General features: G+C 46.4%; 1 protein-coding gene across 3 annotated transcripts in view; it reads left to right on the top strand.

Moving 5' to 3' along the window:
- Positions 1 to 27,234, top strand: part of ESRRG (estrogen related receptor gamma) — a 1,050,432-nt gene that overhangs the window by 110,579 nt on the left and 912,619 nt on the right. For all 3 annotated transcript variants that reach the window (XM_068232897.1, XM_068232892.1, XM_068232893.1), the window contains exon 2: positions 12,229 to 12,261. The gene's annotated coding sequence lies outside the window, so the exon portion shown is untranslated. The remainder of the gene's footprint in view (positions 1 to 12,228; positions 12,262 to 27,234) is intronic.

Genomic DNA, 27,234 nt, shown 5'->3' with positions numbered 1-27,234 from the left:
AGTATGATTTTGCATCGTAAGTGTGAATTTCGATACAAAATTGTGATTATGCAAAATTTGTGCTCATCACTCGGAGTCGGAGTAACCATAAACTGAGGAATTGGAGTCGGAGGATTTTTGTACAGACTCCACAGCCCTGGTTGAAAATCCGCCCCCCCCCATCCTCAACTCCTCATGGATGGTGGAGAGCCAATGCTGTGTTAGTAGTACCTACCTGATGAGTTGGTACCCAAAGAGGAAGCTGGACCAGATATTCAGCTATCAACTCACAACCAAATGGAGCATCTTCTTGGCTCCCATCATACTTGCTGGTGCTCCTTGCTGGTGTATGTATGTCGGGCCTGAGAGTTCCTTCCTGGCTATCGGAGATGCAGAGATAGGCCACACGTCTGTCTCCGTCGCTGCCGCCGCTCTTTCTGCGAGGATGACGTCATGGCAGCTATTGTGACGCACGCGGACCTCTCGTGTACCGCTGAGGATGGCACCTGCAGTGCCACGTGACCTCTGATACTGCTCTGCCATGCTGGTCTCTTAATGATAAATGGAGTAGAAGTGCTCTGATATATTGAAGTGAATATCGCATATGATCTGATCGACATCTCGGCAAGTGTGGTGTGGGACGACCATAAGCATCCTCCCAGTGTGCGATTAGACCTGCTTTATAGGTCTTCCCATCCGTTTTAGTGTTACTGAGGAGTCAAGTGATCATTAAGAAGCAAAAGCGGAGTGATCGGTTTATTGACGGTCTTAACCCCCAAAGCTCTAATTCCAACCTCCGGATACTTTGGAGGGCATTTGGGTGAGTGCGGGCACTGTGGGGGGGTGTCCCAGCACGGATGGTGTAGTGTGAGGTGGAGGTAAAACACTGCGGAGAGGTGTTGGAATCCCATCAATCCATCAGTGACGCACTATATGCATGTTTTATTTGTTTTTTCCTACATGTGACGTGAATACATGGTTTATATGAATTGAAGTGGATGGTCTAGTCCGGATCCTAGCTTGGAGTGTTTGCTAAGGACTTGAACAAGGACGTGAGACTTTCTTTGATCTGTAATCTATGTGATTGAGCGCGGACCTTTTTTGAACAATGGCTATTTTTTGGTGTATTTTGCAATAAAAGTATGTTAGTGGTTGTAAACGTATTTGAAACTGTTGAATTCTTCAACCCTGAAACTTGGTGGTGGTGGCAAGCAAGAACAAACCATGAGGTCATTAAGGCCAGATTTAGGCCAAGGCAACCTAGGCCATGGCCTAGGGCACCACAGGAGCAAGGGTACCAAAGCAGAAGGCTAAACTGGTGCAGCATTTGCAGGCTTGCAAATGCTGCCATGCAGGGAGATCAGGCGAGCGCCTGACCACGGTTCTTTGTTGCTAGCTGCCTGTGCAGCAGCCACCTTGCTCTCTGTGCACGTTTGCATTGTGGCCGGCTGCTCTGGAATTGGGCAGCATTGGAGATGGAATGGAAGAGTAAACCTTTGCACTGGAGATGAGCAGAGAAATGAGTGACACTGATGGCTGCTGCGGTGTGAAGGCGAGCTGGCTACCTATGCTGAAAGGGGGGGGGGGGGGGGAGAGGGTTTATAGAAAACCTGTAACAAAAAAAACCTCCCCTAGGGGGTACTCACTTTGGGTGGGGTAAGCCTCCGGATCCTATTGAGGCTTCCCCTGTCCTCCTCGGTCCCACGGTGGCGGCGATAAAGCTCCCTGAACAGCCGGGATGTAAATATTTACCTTCCCGACTCCAACGCAGGCGCAGTATCGGCTCTCCACTCGGAGATAGGCGGAAATAGCTGATCGTTCGGCCCGCTCTACTGTGCAGGCGCAAGTCTCCTGCGCTTGTCGAGGGAGGATTGCCGGACACTTTGGGGGAGACAGCGCTGGATTGCCTGCAGCTACAGGGGAGGGGGAAGCCTCACTGGGACCCAGAGGCTTCCCCCTCCCGAGGTGAGTATCCCCTAGGGGAGCTTTTTTTGTTACAGGTTCTCTTTAAGGGAGTCATTTGGCTCCCTATGCTGGGGGGAGGGGGTCATTTGGCTACCTATACTAGAGGGAAGGGGGGGAGGGGTCATCTGGCTAACTATACTGGAGGGAAGGGGTCATCTCGCTATCTATACTGAAGGGGGGCGGCTAGTGACAGTGGCCTTGGGCGGTAAAGAGTACAAATCCGGCCCTGGAGGTCATAGGAGCTGGTCATAGGGTTGAGAAACAACAGATGTCTCGAGGCATTCCAACAACCTGCTAAGTAGAGACAGTCAATGACAGTGGTGCTAATCATTCTAGGCTAAAGCACCTTTTATGGTATTTTTATGCAAATATATACAGCTTGGAAATGGACCAATCTGGTGCGGTGGCTGCTACATCCAATTAGTGCATTTCAAACCTGAATAAACTTTCAGAAATACCAACAAACCCCCGATTCTCTAAAGAATTGTAAAGTTCTGATGCCTTCCCCCAGGGCGTCACCCCTGACGCCCTCCCCTGTGCAATAAATCCTCCCCAATCCATCATCCCTCCCTCTCCGTTGCATTCATGCAGCTGTGGGCGGCGACAGAAATATGTGCGGTGCCTTAGTATAGACAGCGGCTTAGTACAGCGTCACCAGTCGGTGGAATACTGTGGTTTGCTATGGGCGGCGCAGTACATGCGTGGACACAGTTTTGTGTCCACGCCTGCACAGCTGTGTCAGTTATGTGTGCAGAGGTGCTTACATGCTGTGCATAATTACAACCGTGGATTAATCTTTAGGATTAACATCCTCACTGACTAACCTTTTTGTTTTTTTACAGACAAGTATAGTTTTTAGCTGCAAGTCTTTCCTTTCAACCCCACCAAGCTTCAAAGGGCGAAACGTTAATTTGTAACATTTTATAGTTTCCTTATAAAGAAAATATATGTATTTTAATCATTTTCAGTACTTAACTTATGGAATAAAACAAAAAATTCAGGAAACAAAAACCTTTGTGAAAGCTGCTATAATTCTGCCTGTGGCATTCGTTTTGCATTTGACAGCAGCGATCGACAGTATCTTCAGTGCAAAATTCCTCTCTCTCTCGCACCTTTCATTCTGTCACGCTGAAGCAAATGAGACAAACTTCTTGTTGCACAGCCAATTAAAAACGTATTGTGAACACACTTGAGCAAAACAAAAGGGAATCAGCCGAAGTGTAGGATAATCAGAGGCCTCCATTCATTCACATCATTGAAAATGCAAATGGGCACCCATCCAGCCAGGACCTCTCGCACGCTGCGCATCCTCTGAGTCTGACAAACTGATTATTCGCCGCCGATCGCCTGGCGCTTTAGACTACTGTACGCTGATTTGTGGCAAATTAAGCAATCAAAGTTGGCTGTCAGCGGGGAAAAAGTCTTTCTTAGGATGTAATTGTTATTTATTTTGCTATTTTTCCTCTTTGATGGAAAACAATAGAGTGTTTACTACTGTGGATTTGTCTTGGATGTGACAGATGTCTCTGGTCGTACAATAACTAAAGTCTCAGATACTCAGTGGATGAATGTCTAATGGCGACAGGTAGCATTCGGCAAATTATAAAATAATCAGATTGACAGATGAATTATTGTTCTTCACCGTATAGACTTTATTGGGTGAATGGATTGTTGGTCAGAGGACCGAATATTGCTATAAATTTTAAAACCATACCGTGTTTTTCGGCACATATGACAAACGTTTTCTCCCCCCAAAATGGGGAGAACAAGTCCCTGCATCTTATATGCCAAATACAAGGGGTTCTAGACTTATGAACACCTGCCGATAGGAACCGCCGACACACCACGATGTCAGGGGCGAACGCCTGCCAATATGAACCACCGACATACTACGATGTCAGGGACGAACGCCTGCCAATATGAACCGCTGACCCACCACGATGTCAGGGACGAACGCCTGCCAATATGAACCGCTGACCCACCACGATGTCAGGGACGAACGCCTGCCAATATGAACCGCTGACCCACCACGATGTCAGGGATGAACGCCTGCCAATCTAAACTGCTGACCCACCACAATGTCAGGGACGAATGCCTGCCAATATGAACCACTGACCCACCACAATGTCAGGGACTAAGGCCTGCCAATATGAACCACCGACACACTACGATGTCAGGGACGAACGCCTGCCAATACGAACCGCCGACACACCATGATGTCAGGGATGAACACCCGCCATTACAAACTGCCGACCAACCACGATGTCAGGGACGAATGCCTGCCCATAAAAACCGCTGACACACCATGATGTCAAGGTAAAACGCCTGCCAATACGAACCACCGACACACCACTGCGTTAGGGACAAACGCCCACCAGTACAAACCACCGACCCACCGCGATGTCAAGGACGAATGCCTGCCAATACGAACCGCTGACACACCACGATGTCAGGGATGAACGCCTGCCAATATGAACTGCCAATAAACCACGATGTCAGGGAAAAACGCCTGCCAATACGAACCGCCGGCACACCACGATGTCAGGAGTGAATGCCCGCCAATACAAACCGCCGACACACCATGATATCGGAAAAACAATAACAGGGATTTCCTGTATTGTCCCCCTGTGTCTCCCTCAGCTCCCCTTTTGTCCTTCTCTGCCCCAGTGTATAACTATCAAAAGCGGCAGCAGTGATCAAAGACCTCTCCTTCACGTCTCCTCTAGTGCCGGCTTCTGCTGATGACGCAATCAGCAGAAGCCAGCACTAGGGGAACAGTGAGGGAGAGGAGAGGTCTGTGATCGCCGCTGGAGCCGTGGATTAGGTGATCCGTGCTGCTGCTTCTTATAGGTATACAGTATATGAGGGCAGAGGAAAAAACACAGGGAAGGTGGGGGAGAGTGGAGGACAAACATGACACATGGGGCGGGTGGCTGAGGATAAACTTGGGGACACATGCGGGACAGAAGGAAACACATGGGTGACAGAAGGCAACACATGCGGTACAGAAGGGTACACGGCTGACAGAAGGGGACACATGCGGGACAGAAGGGTACAGAGTTGACAGAAGGGGACACATTCAGGACAGAAGGGGACACATGCAGGACAGAAGGGTACACATGTGGGACAGAAGGGTACACGGGTCACAGAAGGGGACACATGCAGGACAGAAGGGGACAGAAGGGTAAACGAGTGACAGAAGGGGACACATGCAGGACAGAAGGGGACACATGCAGGACAGAAGGGTACACATGCAGGACAGAAGGGTACACGGCTGACAGAAGGGGACACATGCGGGACAGAAGGGTACACGGGTGACAGAAGGGGACACATGCAGGACAGAAGGGTACACATGCAGGACAGAAGGGTACAGGGGTGACAGAAGGGGACACATGCAGGACAGAAGGGGACACATGCAGGACAGAAGGGTACACGGGTGACAGAAGGGGACACATGCAGGACAGAAGGGGACACTTGCAGGACAGAAGGGTACACGAGTGACAGAAGGGGACACATGCAGGACAGAAGGGGACACATGCAGGACAGAAGGGGACACATGCAGGACAGAAGGGGACACATGTGGGACAGAAGGGTACACGGGTGACCGAAGGGGACACATGCAGGACAGAAGGGGACACATGCAGGACAGAAGGGGACACATGCGTAACAGAAGGGTACGCGGGGGACAGAAGGGGACACATGCAGGACAGAAGGGTACACGGGTGACAGAAGGGGACACATGCAGGACAGAAGGGGACACATGCGGGACAGAAGGGTACACGGGTGACAGAAGGGGACACATGCAGGACAGAAGGGGATACATGCAGGACAGAAGGGGACACATGCGGGACAGAAGGGTACACGGGGACACAATAATTAGGGGAGAACATCTACGAGACGTTCCTGGACCATGGATCCACCAGGTTTAGTATACAGTGTATATTTTCCCCTGTTTTTTGTCCTCTAAACCTAGGAGTGTCTTATAGTCCAGAGCGTCTTATATGCTGAAAAATATGGTACTTATAAAACGTACATTCCTCCCAGAGTAAAATGCCTTAACTTACTTTTTTCCTATGTTGTTGTCACTTACAGTAAGTAGTAAATGACTGACAGATCTGACAGATTTTGTACTAGCCCATTTCCTCAAAGGACATACACTCAGTATTACTTTTATTCTGGATCTGGGGTGTTTAGCAGGAGCAGAGTGGAGCAGGACCGCTGTAGTAGAACTGGAAGTAGCTGTGAAGTCATGTGAAGGTGGAGTTGGAGGGTTTAGCAGGAGCAAAGTGGAACAGGGCAGCAGCAACAGCAGAGAAGGAAGTGGCTGGGGAGACACATGAAGGTGGATTCAGAATGTTTAGTTGGAGCAGAGTGGAGCAGGGAAGCAGTAGCAGAGCAGGAAGTGGCTGGGAAGACATATGAAGGTGGAGTTGGGAGTGTTTAGCAAGAATGGTTTGGAAGAGAGAAGGCCAAACAGGAAGTGGTTGGAAAGACACAGAGAGTTGGAGCTGGAGGGTTTAGTAGAAGCAGAGTGGAGCAGAGCAGCAGCAGCACAGAGCAGGAAGTGCTTTGGAAGACCTATGAAGGTGGAGTTGGAGTGTTTAGCAGGTTCAGAGTGGAGCAGGGAAGTAGCACAGCAGGAAGTGGCTGGGAAGACATATGAAGGTGGCGTTGGAGTGTTAGCAGGAGCAGAGTGGAGCAGGGCAGCTGTAGTGGAACTGGAAGTAGCTGTGAAGTCATGTGAAGGTGGAGTTGGAGTGTTTAGCAGGAGCAGAGTGGAACAGGGCAGCAGCAGCAGCAGAGCAGGAAGTGACTGGGAAGACATATGGAGGTGGAGTTGGAGGGTTTAGGAGGATCAGAGTGGAGCAGGGAAGCAGTAGCCGAGCAGGAAGTGGCTGGTAAGACATACAGGGGTTGCTTCACTAAACCGTGCTATGACAAATAGCACGCCTTATCAGAGATAACACACCTTATCAAAGATAACATGTCTTATTATAGTAGTATAGCGAGTGCTACGAACCCACAGGGGCTCAGGGCAGGAAGAGTGCCATTGCCGAATTAGCAGGCATAAGTTCGTAGTGCTCGCTATGCTACTCTGATAAGGCATGTTAACGTTGATAAGGCGTTTTATCTCTGATAAGGCGTGCTATTTGTTATAGCACGGTTTAGTGAATAAACCCCACAGTATGAAGGTGGCGTTGGGAGTGTGTTAGCATGAACGGTTTGGTAGAGAGAGGCAGAACTTGAAGTTGTTGGAGTGGGAGGGTGTAGCGGGATCAGAGTGGAGCAGGACAGCAGTGAAGCAGGCACTTCTTGTCTCTGGTGTACAGAAACAGGGCGTGCAGTCTCCTTTATGTAAAGAATGGGAATTGCTGTATTTTCATACCAAGTTTAAGGCACAGATTCAATAATTCAGCGTACAGTAACTGATAGAATATCTCAAATATGTTTTCGAAACGTCCTTTTTTTCACCGCAGCTACATTTTAATCATCGCTGCGGAGTAAACAGTTAATTCCGCCAGAATCCGATTTCACTTAGCGCTCACGTCCCGAGCAGTCCTCCGCCATTCCTAAGGTCACATTTGCATGAAGATTTAATGACGGCAGGCGTAGATTAGCGCAATTTGGCCTAATCCTTCATGGGCTCCCGCTGCACGTCCCACAGAAAAGTGCAAACGGGCCGGTCGCAGTCCACTAACTTTACAAGAATTCCCCCAGCGCTGCCCGAATTTCTTAGATAGATTATATATATTGTAATCTTGTTATTGCTTCTGATAGATGGCAATTATGATTCATTCTTGCCGACAGCACTAAAAACTGTCAGATTCGGAAAAGGCCAAAGGAGAGATAAAACATACACCCAGGGGTAGCATTTCAAACGTATTAATAAAAGGTGAATCTTGAATCAAACTGACATATAGATAGCGTCCCGGATTGGCTAAGTGTATCTTTATTACTTAACTAAAACGGCTCTATCCTTGCCTGCCGCAATTAACAGCCAAAGAATCCTCCGTTATAGTAAACTTCTTTTTTTCTTTTTTTTTTTTATGCGTAATATCGCCGTACAGTAGGCGGCAATAAAAACGACACTTCTCCCGCACGCGAGGGACAGTCATCGGCCTTGCAAATTTAATTTTTAGCTTCACTAGGCCAGTGTATTGAGCCAAAAAAGTATTATAGCCTAGTTTAAATTTAAATTTAATGACATTGATGTATTCTAAATATTCAATGAAAACGGTCGGACACAGATGCAGGACGCCGGGGGGACGGGAGGAAAATGGAACTCTGGGAGAGGCAGAAGTTCTGGCTGGCAGAACACACAAATGATGGGGGGGGGGGAGAACTAGACAGTGTTATATGGTGGCTCCTGCTGCCTGGTCACTGTATTGAGCTTGTATAGTGATTAATAATAACTCTGGGCTTCGTTCCGCTGCTTCTCAGGGTGATCTCGGTGACTGATTACTTTAAACTGGAGTTAAATTGTTAGTTTACCTATACTTAGAGAGGAACTTTAACCAAGTATTAAACTTCATCCCAATCAGTAGCTGATACCCCCTTTCCTACGAGAAATCTTTTCCTTTTCTTGAATAGACCATCAGGGGTCTGTATGGCTGATATTGTGGTGAAACAACTCCCACATTGTGATGTCATGACCTAGGTCCTGACAGTTTGCTGTCTGTGAACCTTGTTGCATTGTGGGAAACTGCCAAGCAAGTGATGTCTCCCTTTGTTCATAGAACTCATAAAATGAACATTCCGTACAGATCGCCTGTGTGTAATTCAGGGAGAGGAAAGATTTACAATGGGCAAACAATGACTAAACAATCTATAAATTAATATTGTAAACAATAAGTAATTTTATTCATTATGTTATTTTAACTACAGTTCCTCTTTAAAGTACACAGTGCATTCAGGGGCGTAAGGACAAATCATGTGGTCCTCCAGCAAAAAAAGTTTGATATTTCCCGTTTCCCACTTCCTTCACACCCCTTTTGTAAACGGTGACTGCCAGAGGTAAGTATAGACACCTCCACCACTTGGTGAACCAATGAAAATCCTCCCTTGTACTAGTGAGGAGGAGTCCCGTTGGTCTTTTGCAAACCAATGTTAGCCCTGTGGTTCTGATGGCTGGCGCTTGTGCCTGATCCCAGCGTTGCGTCGGGAAGCTTCTAATTCGCCACCGACCTGCCACAAAGTCAAAAGTGAGGGTCTTATCAGTGAGGGTCACACTGTAGTCACTTCCTGACTGAGTCAGGACTGAGGCAGCTCCCTAAAGAAACAATCAAAACCCGTCCCCTGAGTAAATTAACACCGGAGAGGATAACTGCCAACCTGGATTTTACAAATCTGCTCCACAGTCAAATGGACCCAAACTCTCTAGTAACCCAGTACAACAACATGATATATGAAACACTTGACAGTATTGCCCCATGGCGCACCAAATCAGCAACCAAAAAGCAGAAAGCTAATTGGTTTGACAAAACCATCATGGATCTAAAAAAGAAAGGGCGCAGACTAGAAAGACAGTGGCGTAAATCAGGGACTGGGGAGCACAAATCTAGCCTAGTTCAACACCTCAGACAATACCAACAAGCAATAACCAAGAAAAAATCAGACTTTATCTGGCACAAAATATCTACAGCCAACAACAGAGCTGCTCAACTCTTCCACACAGTGGAATCACTCTGCAATCCTTCCTGCCTAAAAGCCCCAACCACATACTCCAGAGAAAGGTGTGAAGAATTCTCTGCCTTCTTCACAAACAAGGTGTCTACCATCCGTGCCAGCATTACACCAACAACATCAATTGACCACTGGACGTTGCATATGCCTACTACCGTACCACCATGGCAAGTCTTTGACACTCTGAGTGTAGAAGATTTTGGAATTCTCATTCAAAGTCTCCGCCCCACTACCTGCGACCTGGATCCTGGCCCAACTGGATCCTTAATGCAGTGCCCAGCGCTGTTCAGGCCAGCACTTCACAAAATCACTCAGTGCTCCTTGCAAAGTGGACTTTTCCCAGAAGAACTAAAGAAAGCAATCATAAAACCCCTCCTGAAAAAACCATCACTAGATCCTGATTCTGTAACCAACTACAGACCGGTGGCGAACTTACCATTCCTATCAAAAGTTATCGAGAAAGTAGTCGCCAACCAGCTGGAAGCCAAGCTTACAGATAACAACATCTTTGATACTTTTCAGTCAGGATTCAGGAAAAGGCACAGCACTGAAACAGCATTAGTCCGAGTAATGAATGATCTACTTACTGCAAGGGACAAGGGTGATTGCTCAATTCTGATTCTTCTTGACTTGTCAGCAGCATTTGATACTGTGGATCATGAAATACTAATCCAGCGACTGAAGAATTACTGTGGCCTAAGGGGTACTGTTCTTAGCTGGTTTCAGACCTTCCTATCTGGCAGGACACAGCAAGTATGTCTGGGCACACACTACTCTAATCCAGTGCCACTTGCCTATGGAGTTCCACAGGGTTCTGTACTATCACCATTACTCTTTGCAGTCTACATGCTCCCACTGGGCAAAATAATCCAGAACTATGGTTTAGGATACCATTGTTATGCAGATGACACACAACTGTATCTGTCCTTCAAGCCTGGAACCCAAGACCCATCAGCATCCATAAATGCGTGTCTAGTGGATTTACAAAATTGGATGAACACCAGCTGGCTGAGGCTGAACTCTGACAAAACAGAGGTGTTGGTGGTAGGTGGTCCACACATGATGGATAAAGTTCAAAACGCTCACCACCTCAAACTAGCAATTGGGGGAGATACTGTACAGTATAAAGACTCTGTGCGAAACCTTGGGGTGATCCTGGATGGAAATCTAAAACTCAGACAGCAGGTATCAGCTGTCGTCAAGTCTTTCTTCTTCCATCTAAGAAATATAGCGAAAATCAAACACCTTATCCCAGCTGAAGACCTACCTGCCCTGGTTCACGCATTTGTATCCTCCCGCCTAGACTACTGCAACGCCCTGTTAATCGGATCTACAGATAAGGTTCTGCGCCCCTTACAGCTAGTACAGAATGCTGCAGCCAGACTCCTAGCCAATGCCCCCCGCAGCTCACACATCACCCCAGTACTGCAAACTCTTCACTGGTTGCCAGTAAAATGGAGAATCAATTTTAAGATCTGCCTGCTGACATTCAAGGCTCTACACCACATGGGACCCAAATACATAGCGGATCTATTGGAACTTTATGCCTCTCCACGCACCCTCCGCTCTGCCAACAAGATGAAGCTGGTTATTCCCAGGATACACTTAACATTTGGTGCTCGGGCCTTTTCCTATGCAGCCCCTACTCTATGGAACTCACTTCCACAATCAGTACGAGAGGCTCCTTCTCTGGACAGCTTTAAAAAAAGGCTAAAAACTCACCTTTTTTCCCTAGCCTTTGAGACTGCATAATGCAGGGTCACAACGCTTTGAGTCCCCAGGGAGAAAAGCGCTATATAAATATTATTGTTATTGTTATTGTTACATACCTGATATTTAACTCTTTCAGGCAGAGAAGGAAAAAAGAGCAACACAACATAGTTATTTGTCTGCCAGACACTGTACATACATATGTCTATCTCATCATGTCATATGTCACTTCGGGTATCATTTAAGCAGCGCAGCTTAGTGTGGCAGTGCAAGTAAAATTTTCAAAGCAGGCACGCTACTGCTGTAGCATGCACTACTAACTTACTCGCGCTCCCTCCAAATCGAACAGCTGCTCCAATTGTCCCACTCTGGACCCTGTTAGGTCCAGTGACTTTGTAGTACGAGATCCCCGCATTTCGATTGGCCCAATAGGCTGCCTGTCACTTGACAGGCAGCTTATTGGGCCAAAGTGCGGGGATCTCGTCCTACAAAGTGAATCAACCCCCAAGTCAGCTATCTAATTGTACAAGCTGTTAGTTGGAATTTCTCCTGTCTGGCTCTTGGGGAAATTGCTAATGTTGCTGAAACCCAAAGGAAGCAGAAGACGTGTCTGACACTTCCGCTGCCCGGCGGATCAACCGTATACACATCACCATTGCAACAGGGGCATGAGCCCTCTGCTGCGCATACGCACTGTCCCAGTTTGAAACATATTGTATAGCTCTCACGGAAATATATTTTAAAATATGTGGCCTTTATGGCTCTCTCAGCCAAAAGGGTTCCTGACCCCTGTCATAGACCATTTCTAAGATAGATAGATGTTTTTATGTGGACATTTTTATTTTGATCATTTTAATGTGTATTTTCTCTTTTTTTGCTTGTTTCCCTCAGATATCACTGACAACATACGCACAGTAACCAAAGGTAAGAAACTTCATAGAATCCACATGACGTGTTTTTGCTTGTATAAAGTTGATTACGTACTTCCTATTTCTTCTAGAAATAGCTAAGATGCCGTTGACCCATGTTCAGGTGGTTGTGAACCAATATCTCTTTAACCAATATTGTAGACTAATTAATCATCCCTTTGCTTTCTCGTATGCTCAGAGATGAGAATGAGTCTTGTGACTAATTGTATAGATTATTTTTTCTTTAGTTGCCTTTTTGTGGTCAGAGAAGTGTAACTATTGATGGGACACCTTCATTGTTTTTGTACCAGTGAAGCGGATGCACGTTCTTGTGTTATTTGTTTGAAGGTATGAAATCCATATTTCGCCTTTATGTAAAAAAGTGCCCTGAAAAAATTGCCACTAGTAAAATATCGGTAAAATTACAGATATTTTACTGTCTACACCTAACCCTACTCTCACACAGAACCCTATCTCTACCTATACCTTACCCTAAGACCTCCTTCTACCGATGCCTAACCCTAAGACCTCCCTCTACCGATGCCTAACCCTAAGACCTCCCTCTACCGATGCCTTACCCTAACCTTAAGACCTCCCTCTACCGATGCCTAACCCTAAGATCTCCCTCTACCGATGACTAACCCTAAGAGCTCCCTCTAACGATGCCTAACCCTAAGACCTCCCTCTACTGATGCCTAACCCTAACACCTCCCTCTACCGATGACTAACCCTAAGAGCTCCCTCTAACGATGCCTAACCCTAAGACCTCCCTCTACCAATGCCTAACCCTAAGACCTCCCTCTACCAATGCCCAACCCTAAGACCTCCCTCTACCGATGCCTAACCCTAAGACCTCCCTCTACCGATGCCTAACCCTAAGACCTCCCTCTACTGATGCCTAACCGTAAGACCTCCCTCTACCGATGACTAACCCTAAGAGCTCCCTCTAACGATGCCCAACCCTAAGACCTCCCTCTACCGATGCCCAACCCTAAGACCTCCCTCTACCGATGCCTAACCCTAAGACCTCCCTCTACCGATGCCCAACCCTAAGACCTCCCTCTACCGATGCCTAACCCTAAGACCTCCCTCTACCGATGCCTAACCCTAAGACCTCCCTCTACCGATGCCCAACCCTAAGACCTCCCTCTACCGATGCCTAACCCTAAGACCTTCCTCTACCGATGCCTAACCCTAAGACCTCCGTCTACCGATGACTTAACCAGAAGCCCTCCCTCTACCGATGCCTAACTCTAAGATCTCCCTCTACCGATGCCTAACCCTAAGACCTCTCTCTACCGATGCCCAACCCTAAGCTCTACCGATACCTAACCATAAGACCTCCCTCTACCGATGTCTAACCCTAAAACCTCCCTCTACCGATGCCGCCGCTAAGCTGACGCAGTCGTTGAGGCATCCCGCTATGCAATGCCACAATTTGCATATCGACATGCCTTGGTGCACATGATTTTATTGAGCGCCTCCATGCGCCCAAATTTCCCTGCTTTACCTCAAATCACGGCTTATATAATGGGAACCTATGGCGGTGCCCTTTTTTTCACAAGGGTTCCTGCACCCTTATTTCCTGTTTTGCCATATCTCACCCCCTTACTTTTATAAGTATAGCCCCATTTATTGAACAGCTAGGTGGCTCGTTCAGGAGGAATAGCAATGGCTTGTAGCTAAGGTGATAGACTGAGCCGGTGACCGGCACACTCGTAGATTGATGACTGGCACAAGAGCTGCCTCGAATGGTCAAATTATTATTTAGCCTGAAAAAGGCCCTTTATATATCAAATAGCACTCCAGTGCATCATCATGCCGCCGCCACTGTACCGAACACCGTCCACGACGCTCTCGTACACAGCCATCACCGCTTGTCATTGTGCCGTGTGACATTCTGACTATCACAGCCCAGCGCCTTTCACTTGTCACAGCCTGCAGTTTGCGGATTGACTTTTACGATGATATCAAAGTATACTTTGACTTTTATGTTATATTTTATGCAATAACATAAACATCGACACATCATTTTATTGCGGCATAAAAGCCGGCGTGGAACGCTTCCATTGTATAGCGGTTAGAGGCTTGCAGGACACTGCAGTGCTATATCTATCCAGCTCTGCGGGCAGCCACTGTAAGCAAGTATAGGGCATCAGGTGTGACGGAATTATGGCCCTGACAGTTTCCTGTCTGTGAGCCACTTTGCATTGTGGGAAATTTATATTAATAACAATATATATATATATATATATACAGGGTTTGGATAAAATAAACTGGGTTCTGTAGGTGTTCATTCAGCTCTGCAGTGATTTTAGGAGCCGTGGTCTTGCGAGCTTTTCTAACAATTTGATATAGAGTCCGCCGGTCTCTCTCAGACAACTTCAACTTTCAGCCACAACTGTGCTTTGCTGAGGACATTTTTCCTTCTCTTTTAAAGGCAGTCATTACTTTTGAGACAGTACCTCTTGAAATGCCAAACATTTGGGCAGTTTCTGTTACAGTAGCGCCTGCCATACGAGCACCAACAACTTGGCCTCTGAAAGTCTGAGAGATCTGCCATTTTTATAAATTATAACCAACTTTGGTTTAAAGGATACTGCAGCCGAAAGGCTGCTGAGAGATAAAACCTGCAATGTGTAGGGAAAGAAAAGTACATACTCACCGCTCCCCTCGCTCCCTGCCGTCGGGTCCCGCAGGTCAGCCACAGCTCTTGGTACTGGCCGACTCTCCTGACCCCTGACCCGGACATACTGCGCCGCGCATGCGCAGTATGTCCTGTAATCTTCGCTTCTGGCGTCGCATCATGACGCCAGAAGTACGGACACTCACCCGCCTCCTGCGTGTGCGCTCCAGCGGCTCCACTATAAAGCGGAGTGGAGCCGCTGGAGCGCACACGCAGGAGGCGGGGGAGTGTCTGTACTTCTGGCGTCATGATGCGACGCCAGAAGCGAAGATTACAGGACATACTGCGCATGCGTGGCGCAGTATGTCCTGGTCAGGGGTCAGGAGAGTCGGCCAGTACCAAGAGCTGTGGCTGACCTGCGGGACCCGACGGCAGGGAGCGAGGGGAGCGGTGAGTATGTACTTTTCTTTCCCTACACATTGCAGGTTTTATCTCTCAGCAGCCTTTCGGCTGCAGTATCCTTTAAATATCTGTAAAAAACAATTATTTTAATTAAACATATCAAATAACAAAACTAATAAACCAAAAAATGTAATATATGTCAAGTCTTGATTGCTTAAAACATGTTCAAAGATTATGATGCCAAAATGTTAGGTGTTTCCATTATTTGGTCCAACCCCTATATATATATATATATATATATATATATATATATATATATATATATATATATATACACACAGTATATGCTCTGCCATCATCCCCAGCTACTTGCAAGATATTCTAATTTTTCGAGTGTCACCTGTATCTGTCAGACCGCTAACAGACCCTCTTTGGGCAGCTTATAGGCCATGGCTCCTATTTGCTCCTCAAATCCCGCCCCCCTCCCCCAAACAAAAATAGCACCTTGAACCATAATCATCCCTTGTATGATATTCTCCCATACAGGCCTCCCCCTTATTTTACTAGCTGACACGGTTCCTGCTTGTTTTTTGAAAAGAATTCCCTACGATATTTCACTGTAACAAAACTATCACGCTGACATAATAAAAGGCTTTGCGTCTCTGCTGGTTAAAAATTGGATTTCAGGCTGCATCTGACTCATGTGGTCTTTTATTTTGAGGGGATAATGATTACCGGGGTTAAATTTTTGTTTCTGACTCGAAGCTGTAATTCCCGTTTAATGGCGTAGTTTGTGGCTCTCTGCGTGCAGTTTAAGCCTCTGCAGAAGTACTAAAATCTATTATTTGTCTCCATTTGTAGACGACATAATCGTGTTGGTAAATGACAGAAGCAATTAAGTGTGTAACATTATGAAGAAATAAGGGTTCCGGGCTTTAGGATTTTTTACTTTATTTCCAATTACAAACCTGATGGAATGCGAGCAGAAGACATTGGAGGTTCCGCTCAGTTTCTTAGTGACCCTTTTGTCTCTCATAAAAGATTACTAATGCAGGAGAAGAGACGTAGGCGAGATATGTTTGCTCAAATGGCGCTTTTTTTCCTTCCTTTTTTGTTTACAGAGAAAAACAGCCTAAAGGCGAATGTAGTTATTATGTCTTTGTATAGGCTTTTTTTTTTTGGTTCAATTGAAAGGAATGGGTGAAGCTAAAATGAAGGATTGCTGATGAGAAGGCAGCCAGTGTTATCCATATTTAATTCTGATAGTGCTGACATATTCCATAGCATCGTGTGTTCTCATCCAAGGTCTCTGTCCTAGTACCTGTGACCTGGATCCTAGCCCAACCATTCCTTTTCCAGGACAGAAGAGGAATGGATCGGCACTAGATGACAGATGGCTAAGGGGGTACAAGGTAGACAGGCTGTGCCTCCAGATAAATGGATGACCAATTCAAAACAAACAGGAGAAAGATCCGGGCACCAGCTCTGCGATAGAACAACACCTTTTATTGCATCCCCAGCATCCCCATACACACGAGTGAAAGAAAGCCTGACAGCTGTTTCGCAGGCTAAAAGGCCCGCTTCTTCAGAGGCTATTATACATTATTGTGTAATAGCCTCTGAAGAAGCGGGCCTTTTAGCCTGCGAAACAGCTGTCAGGCTTTCTTTCACTCGTGTGTATGGGGATGCAATGAAAGGTGTATGTTTTATCGCAGAGCTGGTGCCCGGATCTTTCTCCTGTTTGTTTTGAATTGTTCCCTTAAAGAGACTCTGAAGTCTCAGAAAATTCAGCTTTTTATTGCAAAAAACTGTTAAACATTATTGCCCTAACTAAAACGCTGCATCCCCGCTGCTGAAATCTAACTAAATCCCCCCAAACTCCCCGGGGCACACTGCGGGGAGCGCTTCCGTGTGAGGCAGAGCTTTCAGCTGCAGCTCTGCCTCTATAACGCGTCTATCAGCACGTATCTCCACCTGAGCCCGCCCATCTCAGTCTTTCTTCACTGAGAGGGGCAGGGAAAAGGCGGAGATACGTGCTGATAGACGCGTGGAGAGGCAGAGCTGCAGCTGAAAGCTCTGCCTCACACGGAAGCGCACGGGCCAGCAAAATCCACGACCAAGAAAGTTGTGGATTTTGCGAGAGGAGTTTGGGGGGATTTAGTTAGATTGCAGCCGCTGGGATGCAGCGTTTTAGTTAGGGCAATAATGTTGAACAGCTTTTTGCTATAAAAATCTGTATTTTCGGACACTTCAGTGTTTCTTTAACCTTCCTGGCGGTAAGCCCCTGCTGAGCTCAGGCTATGCCGCCGGAAGGCACCGCTCAGGCCCCACTGGGCCGATTTGCATAATTTTTTTTTTGCTACACGCAGCTAGCACTTTGCTAGCTGCGTGAGCAATCCGATCGCCGCCGCTACCCGCCGATTCGCTGCTAACCGTCTCGCCACAGCCGCCCCCCCCCCCCCCAGACCCCGTGCGCTGTCTGGCCAATCAGTGCCAGGCAGCGCTGTGGGGTGGATCGGAGTCCCCTTTGACGGGGGAAGCCCTCCAGGAGATCACGTTCTATGAACAGGATCTCCTGATCTCCGGTCGCCGGAGGCGATCTGAGGGGCTGGGGGGATGCCGCTGAGCAGCGGCTATCATGTTTTAAAAAAAACGGCTTTGCTTCCCCTGGCGGATTTTCATAAACCACCAGGAGGGTTAAAGGACAACCGAGGTGAAAATAAACAAATGAAATAAACAATTGTATCTATCTCCTTCTTCTAAAAATGACTTTTTAAGATATTCCACAGTTTAATTTCATATTTCAATGTACATTTTAAGTTTCTACTGTTTATACTCAATGACACATTCATTAAAGTATGTCAGAGCGGAAATCTATGAACTATTGGCCTTTTTTATCTCTTTCCTGCTCTCAGGAGCCATTTTTTTGCTAGGAAAGTGTTTTATAGTTGGAAGTTCTTATCAGTGAGGGTCACACTGTAGTCTGACTTAGTCCTGACTCAGACAGGAACTGCCACTTATGTACCTGATGTTTAACTCTTTCAGGCAGAGAAAGAAAAACACAGCATAGTTGTACATACACATGTCTATCTCGTGTCTATCTAAGCATGTCACATGTCACCTTGTGTATCTTTTAAAGAGGGATTGTCAGCCACCAAATCATATTCCATTGAAACACTGCAATGTGTTTGTAATGGAGCCAGGAATCTCACTCTGCAGTGCAAGCTCTTCAATCTTCCGTAACAACTGGAAGATCGAGTTTGCCCATGCTTGGTCTAGGCTGACTATGCGAAATGCTACCCTCCAACTCTAGAGAATTCTGGGAGACCAGACATCTTCTCGACTGGCTTTAGAGCTCTCAGTAAACGAACATTCTGCAGAGATCACCTGGCAGGACTAAAGATGTCACCACCAGTGATACATTTCAGAATGTAAATCAGGGAGAGGGAAGATTTTACAATGGGCAAAACTGACTAAATCACCTATAAATGAATATTGTAAAAAAATCAATTTTATTCCTTATTGTTTGACTACAGTTCCTCTTGAAGTTTCAAGCAGTCAGTGATGTCCGTTGACAATCGTGGACAATCATGGCCACCTACATAACGCTTCTCCAACCCACATCTGTTGCAGATTATTTTTGGTCAGTCTACTCCTTGAAGTACAATTGAGCGAATGCCGCCCCAATTAAAAAGGAACTGTTGCAAAAATAAGCTGATGAATAAAATTCCTTATTGTTTACGGTACAATTTATAAATTAAACTCATTCTTCAATTCAATTTAATTTATAAATTCATCACAGGTGGCGAGATGCTTATGTTCTGCCAGGTGATCTGTATGTAGAGATGGCCCGAACGGTTCGGACGCAAACTTATTCGCACAAACATCGCTGGTTCGCGTCGAATCGCAAACTTTTACACGAGTTTGACCCGCCCCTATACTACCTCTTTGGGCTAAACTTTAACCCTCTACATCGCAGTCAGCAGACACATGGCAGCCAATCAGGCTGTACTCACTCCTGGAGCCCCCCCCCCCCCCCCTCCCCTTTGTAAAAGGCAGCAGCGTCGGTCATTTTCTCACTCAGTCTGCTGCTGTGTTAGTGAGAGAAGGGAGAGAGGTTGCTGCAGAGATTAGAGAAAGCTTAGTTAGGCTCTTGTTAGGCTTGTTAGCTTGCTCCTTGCTGATACTTATTGCTAAAAAGCACCCCAAAACAGCTCTTTTGAGAGCTAATGTTCTTGTGATATGTTTTCTTTGTGTGTGTGGCCCACTGACACTGCATATACAGCCTTGTCTGTCGCAGCTGGCCCTTGCTAATTGCTATACTGTGCCAGGCCCAGCACATTCAGTGCCTACCTTTTCACTGCACCTGTGTGTGTGACAGCTGCACATTTGTAATACCAGTCCGTGCCGTGCATTCCTTTCACTGCAACAGTGTAACAGCACGCAGTTTTATATACCAGTCACTGCATACCTGTTCACTGTACCTGTGTGTGACAGCTGCACATTTGTAATACCAGTCGGTGCATAGCTTTCACTGCACCTGTGTAACAGTACGCAGTTTTATATACCAGTCACTGCATACCTGTTCACTGTACCTGTGTGTGTGACAGCTGCACATTTGTAATACCAGTCCGTGCATACCTTTCACTGCACCTGTGTAACAGCACGCAGTTTTATATACCAGTCACTGCATACCTTTTCACTGTACCTGTGTGTGTGACAGCTGCACATTTGTAATACCAGTCACTGCATACCTTTCACTGCACCTGTGTGACCGCACGCTGTTTTATATAGCAGTCACTGTATGCCTTTTTACTGCACCTGTGTGACCGCACATTGTTGTACCAGCAGTCACTGCAACCTTTTCACTGCACTGGGGTAACTGCACATTGTTGTACCAGCAGTCACCTTTACACTGCTTCTGTGTGACCGCACATTGTTGTACCAGCAGTCACTGCAATCTTTTCACTGCACCTGTGTAACCGCACATCGTATTAGTCAAGTCAGTGCATACCTTTCACTTCATCCCCCCCAATAAGGACAAAACAAGAGGCAGAGCCAGAGGCAGGCCACCCGGTCTGTGTCAATTCCCCTTCGTGATCGTTAACTTTCCACGGTGAAGGGGCTTGCATATCACAATGAAGCAATGACCGGCTAAATGAGTGTGTTGGGGGGCACACCTGACCCAAGAAGATAATAAGGTTGTTGCTTCATTGTGGACAGACCAAATTCGATCAGCTGGACACTCAGTCACTGTTGTTTTGTCATTCAGCTACCTCAGCCCGGTGACCATACGGACTTGAAAACCGCCATCACCTGCACTCTCGCCATGGTGCGCACCAGTCCAGCACGGCTGTCACTACACAAACAGCTGTTTGCGGTGCGTTACACAGTGAGTTTAGTCTGTCAGTGTGAAGCAGTACACTAATTACACTACTTGATTGATGTATACACACGCAAGATGTTTTAAAGCACTTTAGGCCTCTAATTTAGCAATGCAATGTGATTTCTGCCTTAAAACCCTGCTGTGCGTCAAATCCGGATTTTTCCCCGGGACTTTTGGCGTATCCCACTCCGCCATGCCCCCCTCCAGGTGTTAGACCCCTTGAAATATATTTTCCATCACTTTTGTGGCAAGAATTAGTGTTTGTAGTTTTGAAAGTTCGCCTGCCCATTGAAGTCTATGGCGGTTCGCAAAGTTCGCCAGTTCGGAAACTTTTTTCGCATGTTCGAGTTCGAAGTTCGCGAACCTAAAATCGGAGGTTCGAGCCAACTCTATCTGTATGTAATGTTTGTTTACTGAGAGTTCTATGCACAGAGGGAGATACTGCTTGCTTGGCAGTTGGTATTTTTCCACAATGTAATAAGGTACACAGACAGAAAATTGTCATGGCCATGGCCCTGACATCACACTGTGGGAGGGGTTTCACAGCAAAATCAGTCATACAGACACCCCCCCCCCCCCCCCCACACACACACACACACACCAATGCTCTGTTTGAGAAAAAGTAAAGATTTCTCATGGGAAAGGGGGTTTCAGCTACTGATTGGGATAAAATGTAATCCTGGGTTAGGGCTGGAACCAACCAGGATTGCGATTGCATGTCCTTCTGATTTGAAACGCTGCCAAAATAGCTCTAGTTGGTCCCAGCCCTTAAGTGGCAACTGAAGAGAGAGGTATATGAAGGCTGCCATGTTTATTTCCATTTAAGCAATACCAGTTGCCTGGCAGCCCTGCTGATCCTCTGCCTCTACTACTATTAGCCATAGCCCCTGAACATGCATGCAGCAGATCAGGTGTTTCTGACTTTAAAGTCAGATCTTACAAGACTAGCTGCATGCTTGTTTCTGGTGTTAATTCAGATACTACTGCAGAGAAATAGACCAGCAGGGCTGCCAGGCAACTGGTATTGATTAAAAGGAAATAAATATGGCAACCTCCGTATACCTCTTACTTCAGTTCCCCTTTAAAAGTCCTCTTTAAAGGACACCCAAAGTGATCATAAACTAATAAAATAAACAATTGTATCTATCGTCCTTCTTCTGGAAATGACTTTTTAAGGTATTCCAGTTTAATTTTATGTCTACTTTTTAAGATATAACTGTTTTGTTTTTTTTGCTCAATGACACATTCATTGAAGTATGCCAGAGCTAAAATCTATGAACTATTGACCCTTTTTATCTCTTTCCTGCTCTCAGAAGCCATTTTTTGCCAGGAAAGTGTTTTTTAGTTGGAATTTCTTATCTGTGAGGGTCACACTGTAGTTACTTCCTGTCTGAGTCAGGACTGAGTCAGCCACTTACATACCTGATATTTGACTCTTTCAGGCAGAGAAAGAAAAAAAGGAACACAGCCTAATTATTTGTGTGCTAGGCACTGTACATACACATGTCTATCTTATCATGTCTCACGCCACCTCGGGTATCCTTTAGGCTTCTTGCACACAGGGACGTTACAGGCGCACGTTAGTGCAGCCTGTAACGCTCCCCCAACGCACAGCAATGTAACACAAGTGGGCTGTTTACACTGCCCACGTTGCGTTACATTGTAACGCAGCAAAGTGCTGCATGCTGTGCGTTCTACGCGGCTAAGCCGCGTTAGACTGTTTGCACATGCTCAGTCATGTAGGGGAGGAGGGGAGAGCGGCCGGGCACATGGCTAATTAATATTCACTGCACTCAGTGACGTGCAGTGTTTACTTCCTGGAGCGGCCGCTCTGTGCGGCGATTGGCCGGGCGGGACCACGTGATGCCGCATGCGTCCAAGAGTACGCATCACGGCATCACGCACTCCAGTGTGAGCTGCACAACGCGGACACCAGAGAGCACCAGGCGTTGCATTGGGGGCACGTTAAAATAGACACTGTTTTAGTGCGCTATCGTGCAGACTTGCTTTCGCCTGCATTACCCAGGTGTGTAGCCTTCCACCAGCCTGCACTTATTCAGAGGGTTAATTAATATCCAAAAAGAAAAAAAAGTATTCCCTGAGCCCCATTGACTTGAATTATAGAGCCCAGCTGTTTTGGATATCTCATTAAGTGGGTTGATGGCATAGAAATAAGACATGTCTTTCGCTTGGACACCAATCATTACGTGCGTACGGCGGCGCCGCGCGGCGAGCGTTCCCGCGGAAATCCATCACGCTGGGATGTACCCTGTTGCCTCTGTCGCTATGAAGGACGGCTGTAGCACTGCCACCGAGTCACACACATTGAGAATCCAATTTGCAGTAATGCATAATCAGAGCAGTTGAAAGCAATATCCATTAATAAACGTGGGAGTCTTGATTTGCGATATTTTTTTTTCTTTTTTTACACGCAGGCGGTAGAACGCTGCGAGCAGCTTGCTATTTGCATATTTGAAGAACCTCATAACAATTTCTGGAAAAGTGATTTGTTAATGATGAAGTTCTCAAAACGAAGCCGCGACCGACGCCAGGCTCAGAAGAATGACAAGCCGCGAGCGGCGCTTTGAGGCTGACGGCCGTCGTTTGGCGCGTTTCAGAATGGCGAAAGGCGGTCTGGCCATCGGAACGCAATTTAGGACAGCTGGGCGGCTTTTTGCTGCGAAGGAGCTTGGCACCGGGATGGGGTGAAGCTCGACAATAGCGCCATCGTTTAGGTTTTTGGCGCGATCGGTTTGGCAAGGCGCAATTAAAAATAATTATTTCATGGCTTGCTTGTTTGTCATACGACCAATAAAGCGTGACCTATTCAGGCTCGCGCTAATAAGATCTGGAATAACGGATTGGTCGGAGCCTCCAGCAGAGCCATACTTTTCAATCAGACGATTTTTAATTGGCTTATCAAGAAGGCAGCTGAAGAATAGTTAAATTCTGTAAAGTCCATTAACCATTAGCAGTCAGATATATTTCATTAGCTTATTTTTGCTGTTATGCAGCTTTGAGTTAGGCTGTGTTCCCCCCTTGAGCTGAGAATGGACATTTTTTTGTCTTTTCTCTGCTCATCGCAAAAGTGACAATTAAAGGGGCACTACAACGAAAAACTGTAAAATTTTAAATATGTGCAAACCTATACAAATAAGAAGTATGTTTCTTCCAGAGTAAAATGAGCTATAAATTACTTTTCTCCTATGTTGCTGTCACTTATAGTAGGCAGTAGAAATCTGACAGAAGTGACAGGTTTTGGACTAGTCTATTTCTTCATAGGGGATTCTCAGCAAGGCTTTTATTCTTGATAAAGATATTCCCTTAAAAGGATTTAAACAATAATGCTGGCCAGCTTCCCTGCTCGCTACACAGTTTTTTGGCAGTTGGACAGAGCAACTGCCATTCACTAAGTGCTTTTGAAAATAAATATATCCCTGAGAATCCCCTATAAAGAGTTGGACTAGTCCAAAACCTGTCGCTTCTGTCATATTTCTACTACCTACTGTAAGTGACAGCAACTTAGGAGAAAAGTCATTTATGGCTCATTTTACTCTGGGGAAAAAATGTACTTCTTATTTGTATATGTTTGCACATATTTTAAATGTTACAGTTTTTTGGGGAGGGGGCTTTACCACATTTTGGGGAGGGGCTTTACCACATTATTGGCCATACAGACCCCCTCCTGATGATCTACTCGAGAAAAGGTAAAGATTTCTTGTGGGAAAGGGGGTATCAGCTCCTGATTTGAATGAAGTTCAATCATTGGTTTAAAGAGACTCTAAAGTCTCCATAAAATCCTGTTTTTACTTAACTAACTTCATTTTCCCTATTGCCCTACCTAAAACGCTGCATCCCGTGTCTGAAATCGCTATAAAACCCCCCGAAATCCCTGGGGGGAGATTTGGGCAGCGCTTCCTGTAGAGGCAGAGCTTTGAGCAGTAGCTCTGCCTCTAATCCTGTCAATCGGCGTTGATCACTGCCTCTCCCCGCCCCTCTCAGTCTTCTTTCACTGAGAGAGTTGGGGGAGAGGTGGCGATTAGCACTGATTGACGAGAATGGAGGCTGAGTTACAGCCGGAAGCTCTGCCTCCCCCAGCAGAAAAATCCACGACCAAGAAAGTGCCCTGGGATTTGGGGAATTTTATAGTAGCAAAAAAGTGTCTGTACCGTGTTAGCCAAACAAATTATATAGGTAGAAAAAAAACACAAAAAAAATAATACCTTTTAATGGCTAACTAATAGAATTAAATGATGCAAGCTTTCTGGGATCTAGTCCCCTTCTTCAGGCATATTTCCAGATGTTAGCTGAAGTAAAACACTGATGCAGATAAATGGTAAACACGAAGATGACAGTTGTGCTGGTAACTGTTTATCCGTTAGGTGTCAGGTGATCAGCAGGCTGGAGCCAGTGATTTAGTGCAACCATACATGAAATCCAGCAGGTTTGTTCAGTGATTGGCCAATAATAATCAAATGTGTGTACCTAGCTTTAAGACTGGAAACAAGCAGCTTGTTGGCTAAGAACTGTTGAAAAATAAACATTACTGACTTGTGCAATGTGCAGTAATGGCCTCAAGAAAATGTAATTCACACAGCTTTCCGCATTAAGTTTACCAGCCAAAAGTGTTCAGTAATTTTCTCCAGCTCACAGCAGCCGGTAACTGGCTCTCCCCATGCTGTCTCTGTGCGGGAGATTTGACAGACAGCCTTTGGGGAGAGCCAGGTAGCCAATAGGGAGAGCCACACTGATTTGAAGTGAAGGGTAATCGGGTGGGACTTTCAGTGCCCGTTTCCACTACCGCGAATCCGCATGCGTTGCCCGCATGCGGATTCGCACAGCCAGTACAAGTGGATGGGACTGCTTCCACTTGTGCGTTTTCCTGCACGTTTTTCTGTGCAGAAAAAATCTGCAGGGTAGGGCCTTTAGAATTCGCCTGCGTGTGGAATGCAGGCGAATCCACGCAATGTATTTAATAGGGAAATCGCATGCGTTTTCCCCATGCGTTTTTTTGCCGCGATTTCGCATGCGATTTCGCATAGGTACCCATGTTAATTCACACAGGCAGTGACATGGTTAAAATCGCATCACCCTAACCTATGCGAAATCGCATGCGAAATCGCGGCAAAAAACGCATGCGGAATCGCACCCGCATGCGATTTTTCTGCGGTGATTCGCCGGCGATTCCGCAACGCTATAGTGGAAATGGGCCCTCAGTTTTGCAAAGTATCCCTGCATCCCTTTAGATGTGCTTATTTTTATAGTAGCATACAGAAAAGCTCCCCCTGGTGGCTGCAGCACATCTAAAGGGATAACAAGGTTGCACTGTAGGGAAAACCACGAAGTACTACACACAGCTCCCCTGCCTGCCCGCTGACCTGCTACATACTGCTCAGTCACACTGTCGCCCTATTCACACCTAAAAACAAAAACGCAAGCATTTTGCTTTTTGTGCGCAGTTTCCCCCCCTTCCAGCGCTCCACTGCGCGCTGCTTTTTCAGAGCGGTTTTGTAGTCCACTCCCTGATGCAAGTCAGGAAGTGAACTCTTTGACCCGGAAAAGAATAAGTACAAAGTATTTATTCTTAAAAACGCTCACACAATCACTGCACAAAGTGATTTTGTGAGCGTTTTGCGTTATTCTTATACCTTCCATTACAGCGAAAATGTCTCAAAAATGGTACAGGCACCACTTTGCTGATTGGATCGGTAACGAACCGCTCAGCTGGGAACTCTCTCATAGGGAATCATTGCACAAGCGTTTTGTGGTCGATTTTGAAAATTGCCTGCGCTTGAAAAAAGGCGGAAAATGCCCCTAGTGTGAACGGGCCCTCACCGAACATGGATTAGTGAATTGAGGCATGTTTGTTCGGTAAATTACCGATCTTCTGCTTCATGAGGGAAAACTTTAGTGAATTTGGAAAGAAGTGTAAAATACCGGATGAGGTATTTCACCGAACACAATTCTTTTATCGACCTGCCCTTTGTGAATAGAGCCCATTTTGTACTTCCGGGTCCTCAATTTGCACTTCCGCTAATGATGCGATCAGCATACCATCGTGCCGTCGTGCTAACCATGCTCTGATGTTGTTTATTTGTCGCAAACCACTGTTTTTTAATGATGGTGATCGAGCGTGTGTACTAGGGATAGTCGGAAATGCCAATTACTGATTCTGATGGAATTTTGCATTCCGACCAGTGTCTTTCCGATTTCTGAGTTTCTGATTTCCACGGAATGTATTTTTGACATCTTTGTTAGTAAAGTTACCGTATTTTTTGGCATAAAAGACCCCCAAAATGGGGAGAAAAAGTCCCCACATCTTATATGCCAAACACAGGGAGCCCCTGACCTACGAGCGGCCGCCAATATGAAAGGTTGCGATGTCAGGGACTCCCTATATTGTCCCCGTGTCCTCTCCCCCCCCCCCCTCGTCTCCCCCACTCCCCCGTGTAAATACAAGTACAAGCAGCGTGTCTCACCTCATCCAGCGACTCCCTCAGTAATTGCAGACCTTTTCTCTGCTGCACAGCTCCCCTATGATTGTCCTCTGCTGATGACGCGATCAGCAGAAGCCG

The sequence above is a fragment of the Hyperolius riggenbachi genome, chromosome 4 (genome assembly GCF_040937935.1).
Source record: "Hyperolius riggenbachi isolate aHypRig1 chromosome 4, aHypRig1.pri, whole genome shotgun sequence".
NCBI lineage: Eukaryota > Metazoa > Chordata > Amphibia > Anura > Hyperoliidae > Hyperolius > Hyperolius riggenbachi.
The sequence above is the reverse complement of the archived record's forward strand: the minus strand, read 5'-3'. Positions and strand labels throughout refer to the sequence as shown.